At 34.4% G+C, this 9,349-nt stretch overlaps 1 pseudogene; it reads right to left on the bottom strand.

The window, feature by feature from the left end:
• Positions 1-309: 309 nt before the first annotated feature.
• On the bottom strand, positions 310-2,295 carry LOC102889980 (annotated as a pseudogene).
• Positions 2,296-9,349: the final 7,054 nt, after the last annotated feature.

Raw genomic sequence — 9,349 nt, 5'->3', positions numbered from 1 at the left:
ACAGTCGTTTTTCCAACTTTTTCTAATGTGATGAAATTATATTATTATTATGTTTTTGCTCAGCAAGTGCTTCATTTAATATAGCTAAGACTTTGCTATTGCATCCAATTCCCCTTAAAATTGTCTTTCTTCCTATAACCTTTCATCAAAGCTCTTATTGCACCTTCAAATCCCTTCCTTACAGAACACAACTTACATATTATACAAGATAGACACAGTGACACTTTAATTTGTTGCTTTGTATCCTCTGAAGATTATGACTTCTTTAAGTTTCTTTTGAATTTGAGATAATAAATGTTCAGTCTGTAGTCATTTCAGCTTATAATGTTTTACTATTAGATATTTTTCCCAAAAAGAACAAAATTGGTAGCATAAAAATTCAGGTATCAGGCTCAAAAATTTGTTTTTCTCTTTTTTCAAGTTTTGTTTCCAGGCATTACGTGTGTCATATAGATTTTGCCATTGCTGTTTTCCAAATGTCCAATGTGCACTATGACTGAAAACTACTTTTCTCTGGGTCTGATCAATTTTACAGTAGACCTTTTTTGTTTCACTGCATAACAAACACTTTAACATTAACAGCTCCAATCTGAAGTTCTTGTTGCATCGTATCAAAAGAAATTTATTTTCCACTGCCATTTCCATAAAAGTAAGTAGTCTCATTTTCCCATATTCTGTTCATGTAATAGTCCAAGTGAATCTAATAATAAAGTCTTTATTATTCTGATAAAACTAGACATATGATGCCAATATAGCACTCACAAAAATGTTTAAAAGATCATAAATAAGCTCATCTTCCAAAACCTTGACTGGTTTTAAAGCAAGAAGATGTTAAAAAATAAAAGAAATGCACTTGGATCTTTCCATGCTGGTACAATATACCTGTGGGCTTCAATGAGAGCCTGGGAAGCATTGTCCTCCATATAACTTCCTAGCAATTTGACCATGACTTTTGAAGTGGCATCCCTTTTCTTACAATCCACATGTACCTCATAAAGTAGCCTTAAACAGTGTGGGTTTTTTTTCCAGTGGTAAGGTTCCAGTCAGAAATCTATTTTCTAACTCGATCTAGATTAATTGGAGTATACCGTATGGCCTCACAAGATGTTGCCACTTTAATGAGGCTGCAATACACAGTATATCTTACAATAGTATTCTTATCCAGCCCATAGAAAAGGTTGCTTAGCAAATGCAATCTCAGAGATCGATGTTCACCTTCCCAAAATTTGACCAGCTTTTCACAGAGGGTTTCAGAGTTTCTTGATTATCTGATTCCAAGATTAGTAGAAGGAATACCATACTGTTCATCACACTTTCTATATCTTTATTGTCTTCCTTCAAACATTCATCACAAGCTTCAATAATTTGAGCTAAATTTACATGAAGTCCACCTTCTGAGTTCTCTTCTGAAATTTCAACTCCTGTAGATTTTAGATAAGCTCAAAGCTCAGCAGCCTTATCTTCCTCACTGATAACAACGAAGACCCGTATGCTGGTGGTGATGGCGAAGGCAGGGGCGCAGTGATCGCTCCACTCACAAATCACACAGACTAGAAAAGTCCAAATCCATTTTTAAACAAATATATTTAATATCATAAAAGCATTTGAATAATATAATTAAAACACATTTTATTCATTTAACATGCAATGTCAAAATTCACTGTTAGGAAGAAATACATTGAAAAGCTGTTGAGGGTGAATCCTCAAAATGATTGCTGAAGTAGAAATCCCTTGAAGGTTCTTTAAAGGTGAGTGAGTCCAGATAAATATGAGGCCCTTTTTATTTGAACACCTGAATGAGCTCCTACAAAGATGTTTATGGTATAATCAAAGAATAAAGTATTTGAAGATGATATGGGTATATTTAATCCAAGAAAGACGGGAGCAAGAAGCTTCCCAATATGTAAGGAATTAAAAAGTACAGAATCCCATAGGCGGCTTGGCCAAGAAGGGTCTGTGAAAAAATGAAATATCTAATATGAGGTTTTAGTAGATTGCTGCATGCCTTCCTCAAACTCTCACAAAATAAAGTCTACCTACGCAAATCACGATATGCTTAATATGCATGAACTTGTAAATATCAGAGCTGTTGCCAAGGTATACATCCTGTTAGTTATGTCACTGAAACAGATCAGAACACCCAGACTAAACAACAGTTGAAAACTGGGGAACAATACTTACATTTGCTAAACTACTAGGTAATATTCCACTTCATATACCATCTCGATATCTTGGCAACTTACTAGGCTTCTTCACAGAACTTGTCAGGCCTGGACCATATAAACTGAAGTCCATATTTGTCCAAATATGGTAGAGATAAAAATTTTAAGTTATCCACTGTCTGTTGATCAAAGATAATGGGACAAATCATCTCTTTCTTGATAAAGAGAATCTTCTCAAGTCTGTATCCCTTTTTTATGTACCTGGCCTCCAATGTATCAAGTTTCATTGTCTCTTTTTGAAAACATCAGCCAAAACAGAAAGTTTTACCATGTCTCATAAAAATAGCACTTTCATACAAATTAGTAGTTAATAGATAGTTACGGGGATGGAGAGCACAGCATAGGGAATGCAGTTAGCATTAATATGTTGGCTAAGTGAAGGGCCAGGGGAGAGAGAGAACAGTTGGAGGGATCTTTTTATGAACTATACAGATGTCTAACCAATGTACTGTATACTTGAAACTAATTAAAATAAATAAATAAATTTTAAAAAATAGCGCCTTCAAATTCAGTCTCAACATTTCTACACTGAGTTCAATCTGCAGTTATCATAATATTTTCTTCTGTCATTATCTTCAACCCCCCCTCAAATCCTTACCTCAATCTAAAAGTCATCTGCTCTACTCTATTTAAAAACAAAATCTCCCATATAAATATCTGAATCAAAGAGATAAAGGATAGATAAGGGTAAAAGGGATCAAATATATGGTGATGAAAAGAAATCTATAGGTGGTGGACACACAATACAATATATATATATGGTTTATTGTTGAATTGTACACTTGAAACTTATTGAATTTTGTTAATCAATGTCACCCCAATAAAAAACAAAAACAAAAACAAACGAACAAACAAAAAAAGATATAAAGGGAGAGAAAATCCTCCCTAACAACAAAGCCTGGCTTTCATGTAGAAAATTGCTTCTTCAACTTGGTCTTAAAATTTCTCACATTAGGGGCTCAATCTGATATATCTTGAATATTAAAAAAACATACTAATTCATTATGTCTTTGTATTTCTGCTGTAATTATTCAAAATCTTACCAGACACATATATAACTGTTCTAAAATAAGAGGAATATCAGTACAAGGAAAAGAAAACCATAATGATAATATATATTTAAAAAGTTTTTCTTGTTATAGCAGTGTATAAATTCCTGCTATACACTGGTAATAGTTTGAAGAAAATGTCACTAACATTTTTATACACATTTTGCATGATTATATACAAAATTTTCTTCACTACTTTATTTTTTAGGTCATAATACATTATTATTGACAGAAATCATGTTAGTATGCCTTCTAAATGAAAATCACATTCCTAACTTCTATTTTCTTTCTGCTATCAGTCTCAGAGAATCACTCCCAACTCTCATCTTAAATCCATCCTTCACACTGCTCTCACCCTACATCCTTACCCTTTCCTTACTGTCCCTCCCCCCAGAAACCTGTGGATTCATTAATATCAAATATATACTTTAATATATACTGAGCACTTTGTATCCAGTGCTTTAAGTGGATTATCTCACTTATTTTTCAAAACATCTCAAAAAGATGGGTACTATTATTATTATTGCATATATGAGAATATTAAGGCTGAATGACATTAAGCGTTTTTGCTTAGGTTATATACCTGGTAAAACCAGGGATGGGAACCCAACCAGACAGCCAGACTCCAGAGCGAAAACACTTACCTCCAATACAATACTGTCTCCCCTTTACAAAATACATATCACATATCATATTCCCTATCATTGTGATCTTACTTACTTGTCTTTCTGTCTAGACTCTAAACAATTTGAAAAAAGGTATAATGTCTACCTTGTTCACCACTTTATCTCCTGTAGCATGGACAATTCCTAACACATGAAAAGCATTCAGCACACATGTTGAGTGTATGATTGTAGGCTTGAAACAATGAATGGCTTCTTCGATGTGTTTTCTGGACAATCCTACTCTATCAAATATTTTAATGGGTTGAATATACAAAACACACACACACACACACACACACACAACTTTAAGCTAACAGCTTGGTTACATCTTTTCTTACCTTCTTTAGGTTTTTAATTTCTTCAGTTATCAAATTATAAGGAAGTGTTATTTACTATGCATTCTATAATATTGTAGTGATTATGAAGCATTATCATCCAGGGGATAAAAATTGTTACTAATTTGTAGTTAAAGTTTGGTTTAATAATAATAATCTCAGATAAAAACAAATATTAAGTAAAATACGGAAAATAGAGATTGTAGGTTTAAAGTCATACATTGCTGATACTTAGAGGTAATCAGATATAAAGCAAGTTTGGTTAATGTAATGGTTTTCATTTCCAAACACTGAATAATTTTACTATATTTTATATTTATTTTATTTTATCTTTATACACACAATATTTATTTTAAAAAATTTTAGAAAGTACAAAAATTTCAAAAAATATTGATTATTAGTATATAATCAAGAAATAACTCTAATTTTCTTAATTAAATTTTTAAACATAACTAAGGTCATAACAATAGTGTTTTAGAAAGTATTTGTTATCAGGACGAAAAGGGATCTACCTGCCTGTGCATGTCTAAGTCAAAGAAAAGATAGGTGCAGCTTTTGTAGCAAAAAAGTAAGGTTTATTTAGAGAGATTTAAGCCTGGAGACACAGGCAAGACATTGCTCTCAGCAGCCTGGCTCCCTGGGTTTCTCAGGACTACATATTATATAGAGAAAAATCAGTAGTCATGGAAACTAAGGGAGTTGGGGTTGTGGGTGCTACTGATTGGATAATTAGAGGAAGATGAGGTAATTGATCATTGTGTCTGATTCTAGAATCAGCTGTAACACCAGCCGGTCTGGTTCCATGGCCTGGTTCTATAGCCAGTGGGCATATATTCTGCCCCTATGGGCCTCGGGCTAAAACTCATCTGTAGCCAAGATGTTATTCTTAGCCTAAAGTCTAAATGAAACGTATTATCCTCATGACTATAGACCTGAGGCTCCATAAATCTCATATCCTAAGGCTTAATGATTAAAGGAGCAGACATATAGAGATGGAAGGATAAACGTTAAAAAAAAGAAAAAAAAAAAAAAGCAAGTGAGCCACAATTCCATTATCTGGGCAAACCCAGCATGAACCAGAGAAGAAAAAATCTACATTAAAGAAATGAAGTTTGTGAAAAGTTACATACTCAAATACATAACCTAAGTGTTTTCCCTAACAAATGAAAAGTTATATCTATGTAATATTAAAACTATGAGGGAGGATTCTGGGAAAAGTGGTGGAGTGAGAGATGTCCTCAGATCTCTCCCATTGAAACAACAATAAGGTGAATATCTAAAACTGAACAAAAATCACCCAAATTGCACACCAGCACGTCTGAGCATGAGATCTGCACATAAGAACTACCGCAGGTCAGAACCCCAGATGTCAGGCGGTGGACTGGGAGAAAGAAAGAAGTTGCCTCTCACAGCCGTCGGAGCTCCTTGCAGGAGGAGGAGGAGGGGTGAAGGTGCGGCAACTACCCTGAACAACTCTGCCTGAAGTCGCTGGGACTTCTACGCAGCCGGCAGCAGGGCCGAACCATCAGGGCAGAAAGCAGAGAAGCGGGACGGGGCCACAGAGAAACAACAGTTGATTTTTACCGGCCGCGATTACAAAACTAAGGCTGAGCCACAGCCCCCAGTTCCCAACCAAGAGGGACTCTCCCCCCATACCCTCCAAGACCTATCACCGCTGAGCGCCAGGGGTATAAGAGCAAACACTACCGAAACTGTATGCTAACACTGACAGGGACTGAAACTGAGAGTAGTGAATGTGATTAAATTTCTACAAGAAAATAATAATTAAACAAAACATTATTTAGGCTTTATAGAAAGCAGAGATCCAAGAGGCTTAGAAGCCACCTACTGGAAACCAAAAGAAAAGCACCTTCTTTGTAACAGGCTAAAGAGAGACATTTATATAATAAACTTTTCTGGAAAAAACGCAGAATACATTTCCATTAATGCCAAGGTGGAGAAATACTCCATTAAACACCATGAACAACCAAGGTGAAAAGGCATCTCAGAAAGAAAGAGAAAAATCTCCAGAAAATGAGCTTACAGACATAGAAATATGTGACTTAAGTTTTTTGAGTTAAATGACAGAGAATTCAGGATGGTACTTATGAAAAAACTCAATGAGTTCTGAAATAAGTCATATCAACAATTTCAGAAATTAAAAAAACAACTAGATGAGCAGAATGAAGCAAGGAAATTGAAACCCTCAAAAAGAACAGAATATATCTTCTGGAAATAAAGAACAGACTGCAAGAGCTGAAAAATGAAATAGCAAGCTTGGGAAATAGAGTCAACCAAACGGATTTCTCCATTGGGTCAAACCAGTGCTATTGAAGACAGAAATCTAGAAATAAATCAGAAGGAAGAAGAGAGAAAACAAAGAATGAAAAATAATGAAAGAGAAATAAAAGAACTAGCTGATACTATCAGGAGAGAAAACCTAAGAATATTGGGCATTATTGAAGGTGAAGAAAAGGAGCAAGGACAAGAAAGCATTTTCGGACAAATAGTGGATGAGAATTTCCCAAATCTAAAGCATGAGCTGGAGCTTGGAATTCAAGAAGTCAGCAGAATACTCAATTATCTCAACCCTAAAAGGCCTTTACTGAGACATATTATATTAAAGTTATCAAAAATCAATGACAAAGACAGAATTCTCAGGGCAAGCAGAGAGAAGAAAATGGTAACTTATAAAAGTAAACCCATTAGATTATCATTGGACATCTCAGCACAGACCTTACAAGCCAAAAAAAAAAAAAAATGGAATCAAATATTTAAACTATTAAGTGAAAGGAACTACCAGCCTAAAATAATGTATCTAGATAAGCTCTCCTTTAGATATGAAGGCGAAATTAAGAACTTTCCAGACATAAAAAAATTGAGGGAATTCTCCACTGCAAGGCCTGCACTACAGGAAATACTAAATGGGGTCACCTCATCTAAAACAAAATAACAACAAAAAATAGATAATTAAGAGTAAAGTGAATATCAGGCAAATTGAAGCAGAAGAGTGCAATCTTTACTAAGCATAGGGCATTATAAGTTTAAATAATAATAAGAGAATTACCATCGAGCTACCAGAAAGCAAAAGATAAAATAGCTATAAGAAGACCTCATATTTCAGTAATAACCTTAAATCTAAATGGTCTGAACTCAATAATAAAAAGGCACAGAGTTGCAAATTGGATCAGAAAACAAAACCCAAACATATACTGCCTCCAGGAGACATATCTCAGCTCCAGAGATAAATATAGACTCAGAGTGAAATAGTAGAAAATGATATTTCAAGCAAATGTTATTCAGAGAAAAGTGGGAGTAACGGTACTAATATAAGTTGAAATAGACTTCAAAATAGAAAAGGTAAAGAAAGACACTGAGGGAAATTTTGTAATGATAAAGGGAATCATGCACCAAGAATACATAACACTTATTAATATCTATGCTCCCAATCAGGGAGCCCCAAAATATGTAAAGCAATTACTAACAGAACTAAAGAGAGAAACAAACAAAAACACCATCATAGTAGGGCACCAAAATACTCCACTGTCGGATATGAACAGATCATCCAAACAGAAAATTAGACCTACTGGACATAATTGACATTTACAGAGACTTGCACTCCAAAACAGACGCTTATACTGCTTATACTTATTCTTATCTAGTGCACATGGGACATTCTCAAGAATCGACCGCATTCTGGAAAACGGAGGTAGTCTCAACAAATATAAGAGGGTTGAAATCATACCAACCATATTCTATGATTATAATGCTTTGGAACTAGAGATCAACTGCAAAAAGAAATCAGGAAAAACCACAAATACATGGAGATTAAAAAACATGCTACTGAAGAATACCTGGGTCAGGGAAGAAACAAAAAGAAAGATCAAGAGATACATAGAAATAAATGATAATGATAGTACAACATATCCAAACTTTTGAGACACAGCAAAAGTGGTCATAAGGGGAAAGTTCATATCATTACAGGCCTACCTCCAGAAACAAGAATGAGCCAAAATAAATAACCTAACGCTTTATCTTAAAAAACTAGAAAAGGAAGAACAAATGAGGTCTAAAGTCAGCAGAAGGAAAGAAATAATCAAAATTAGAGCAGAAATAAATGAAATTGAATACCAAAAAAAAAAAAAAAAAAAAAAAATCAAGAACACTGAATTTCATGGTCCTTTACTACAATTTAGTTTTTTTCTCTCACAATTTTAAGATTCACTTTGGTCAAAGTATTCTTACTCATAAGCAAAGAGCTATCACCTATCATACTGCTGGACACAGGGTAGGAATTCAATAAATATATATTATGTGAATGGATAAATGAATGAAAGGTCATCTTAGTGGTTTCATTAAAAGCATTTCATTAAAGGAAATGTCTTCTTGATTCTTGCCACTAAGGTATGCTACCACTATTCTGTGGTTGTCATAACAGTTGAAGGAAATAAAGTAAATTCAGTCCAGTAACATGAGCCAAGGAGTGAAGAGATATATAGGCTTGATTCCTGCTCCGAAATTAATTTGCTGTAAGATGTTGGATAAATGATTATCTTCAGTTTCCTCATCTGTCAAATGGTAATGATATCTGTTTTAATTACTTGACAAGTTGTTGGGCAGATCGTAGGAAATGATGAATTTATAACTCTGAATCAGCTGCTGCCTCCCTGCCCTTAAGATTCTGGCTGATGTACTGCCTTTGCTTTTGCTTTCACACACATTTCCTGTACTGATTCAGTCCAGACATACTTAATTTACATGCACTCTCTCACTTTCTTACTTCATTCATGTAATGTCCACAGAGCAGACATACCAACCAAATGACACAGAAACAACTGAAAATCACAAATAGGTGATATTTCTTAAGTTTTTTTCGTATTATTTATTTATTTGTTTGTTTGTTTGTTTGTTTGTTTAATTATTATTATTTTTTTTTGAAGTGAGAGAAGTGCTGGGGGTATCCTACCATCTGGGAGATTTTTCACACGTTCTTTACTCCAGGCAGCTTTTATGCAAAGCATTTCTTGGTCTTTTTACCTCCCAGTCTTCTTTTTCCCCTCCAGTCCTCTTAGGAGCAA

This window comes from Pteropus alecto, unplaced genomic scaffold (assembly GCF_000325575.1).
Source record: "Pteropus alecto unplaced genomic scaffold, ASM32557v1 scaffold54, whole genome shotgun sequence".
NCBI lineage: Eukaryota > Metazoa > Chordata > Mammalia > Chiroptera > Pteropodidae > Pteropus > Pteropus alecto.
The sequence above is the reverse complement of the archived record's forward strand: the minus strand, read 5'-3'. Positions and strand labels throughout refer to the sequence as shown.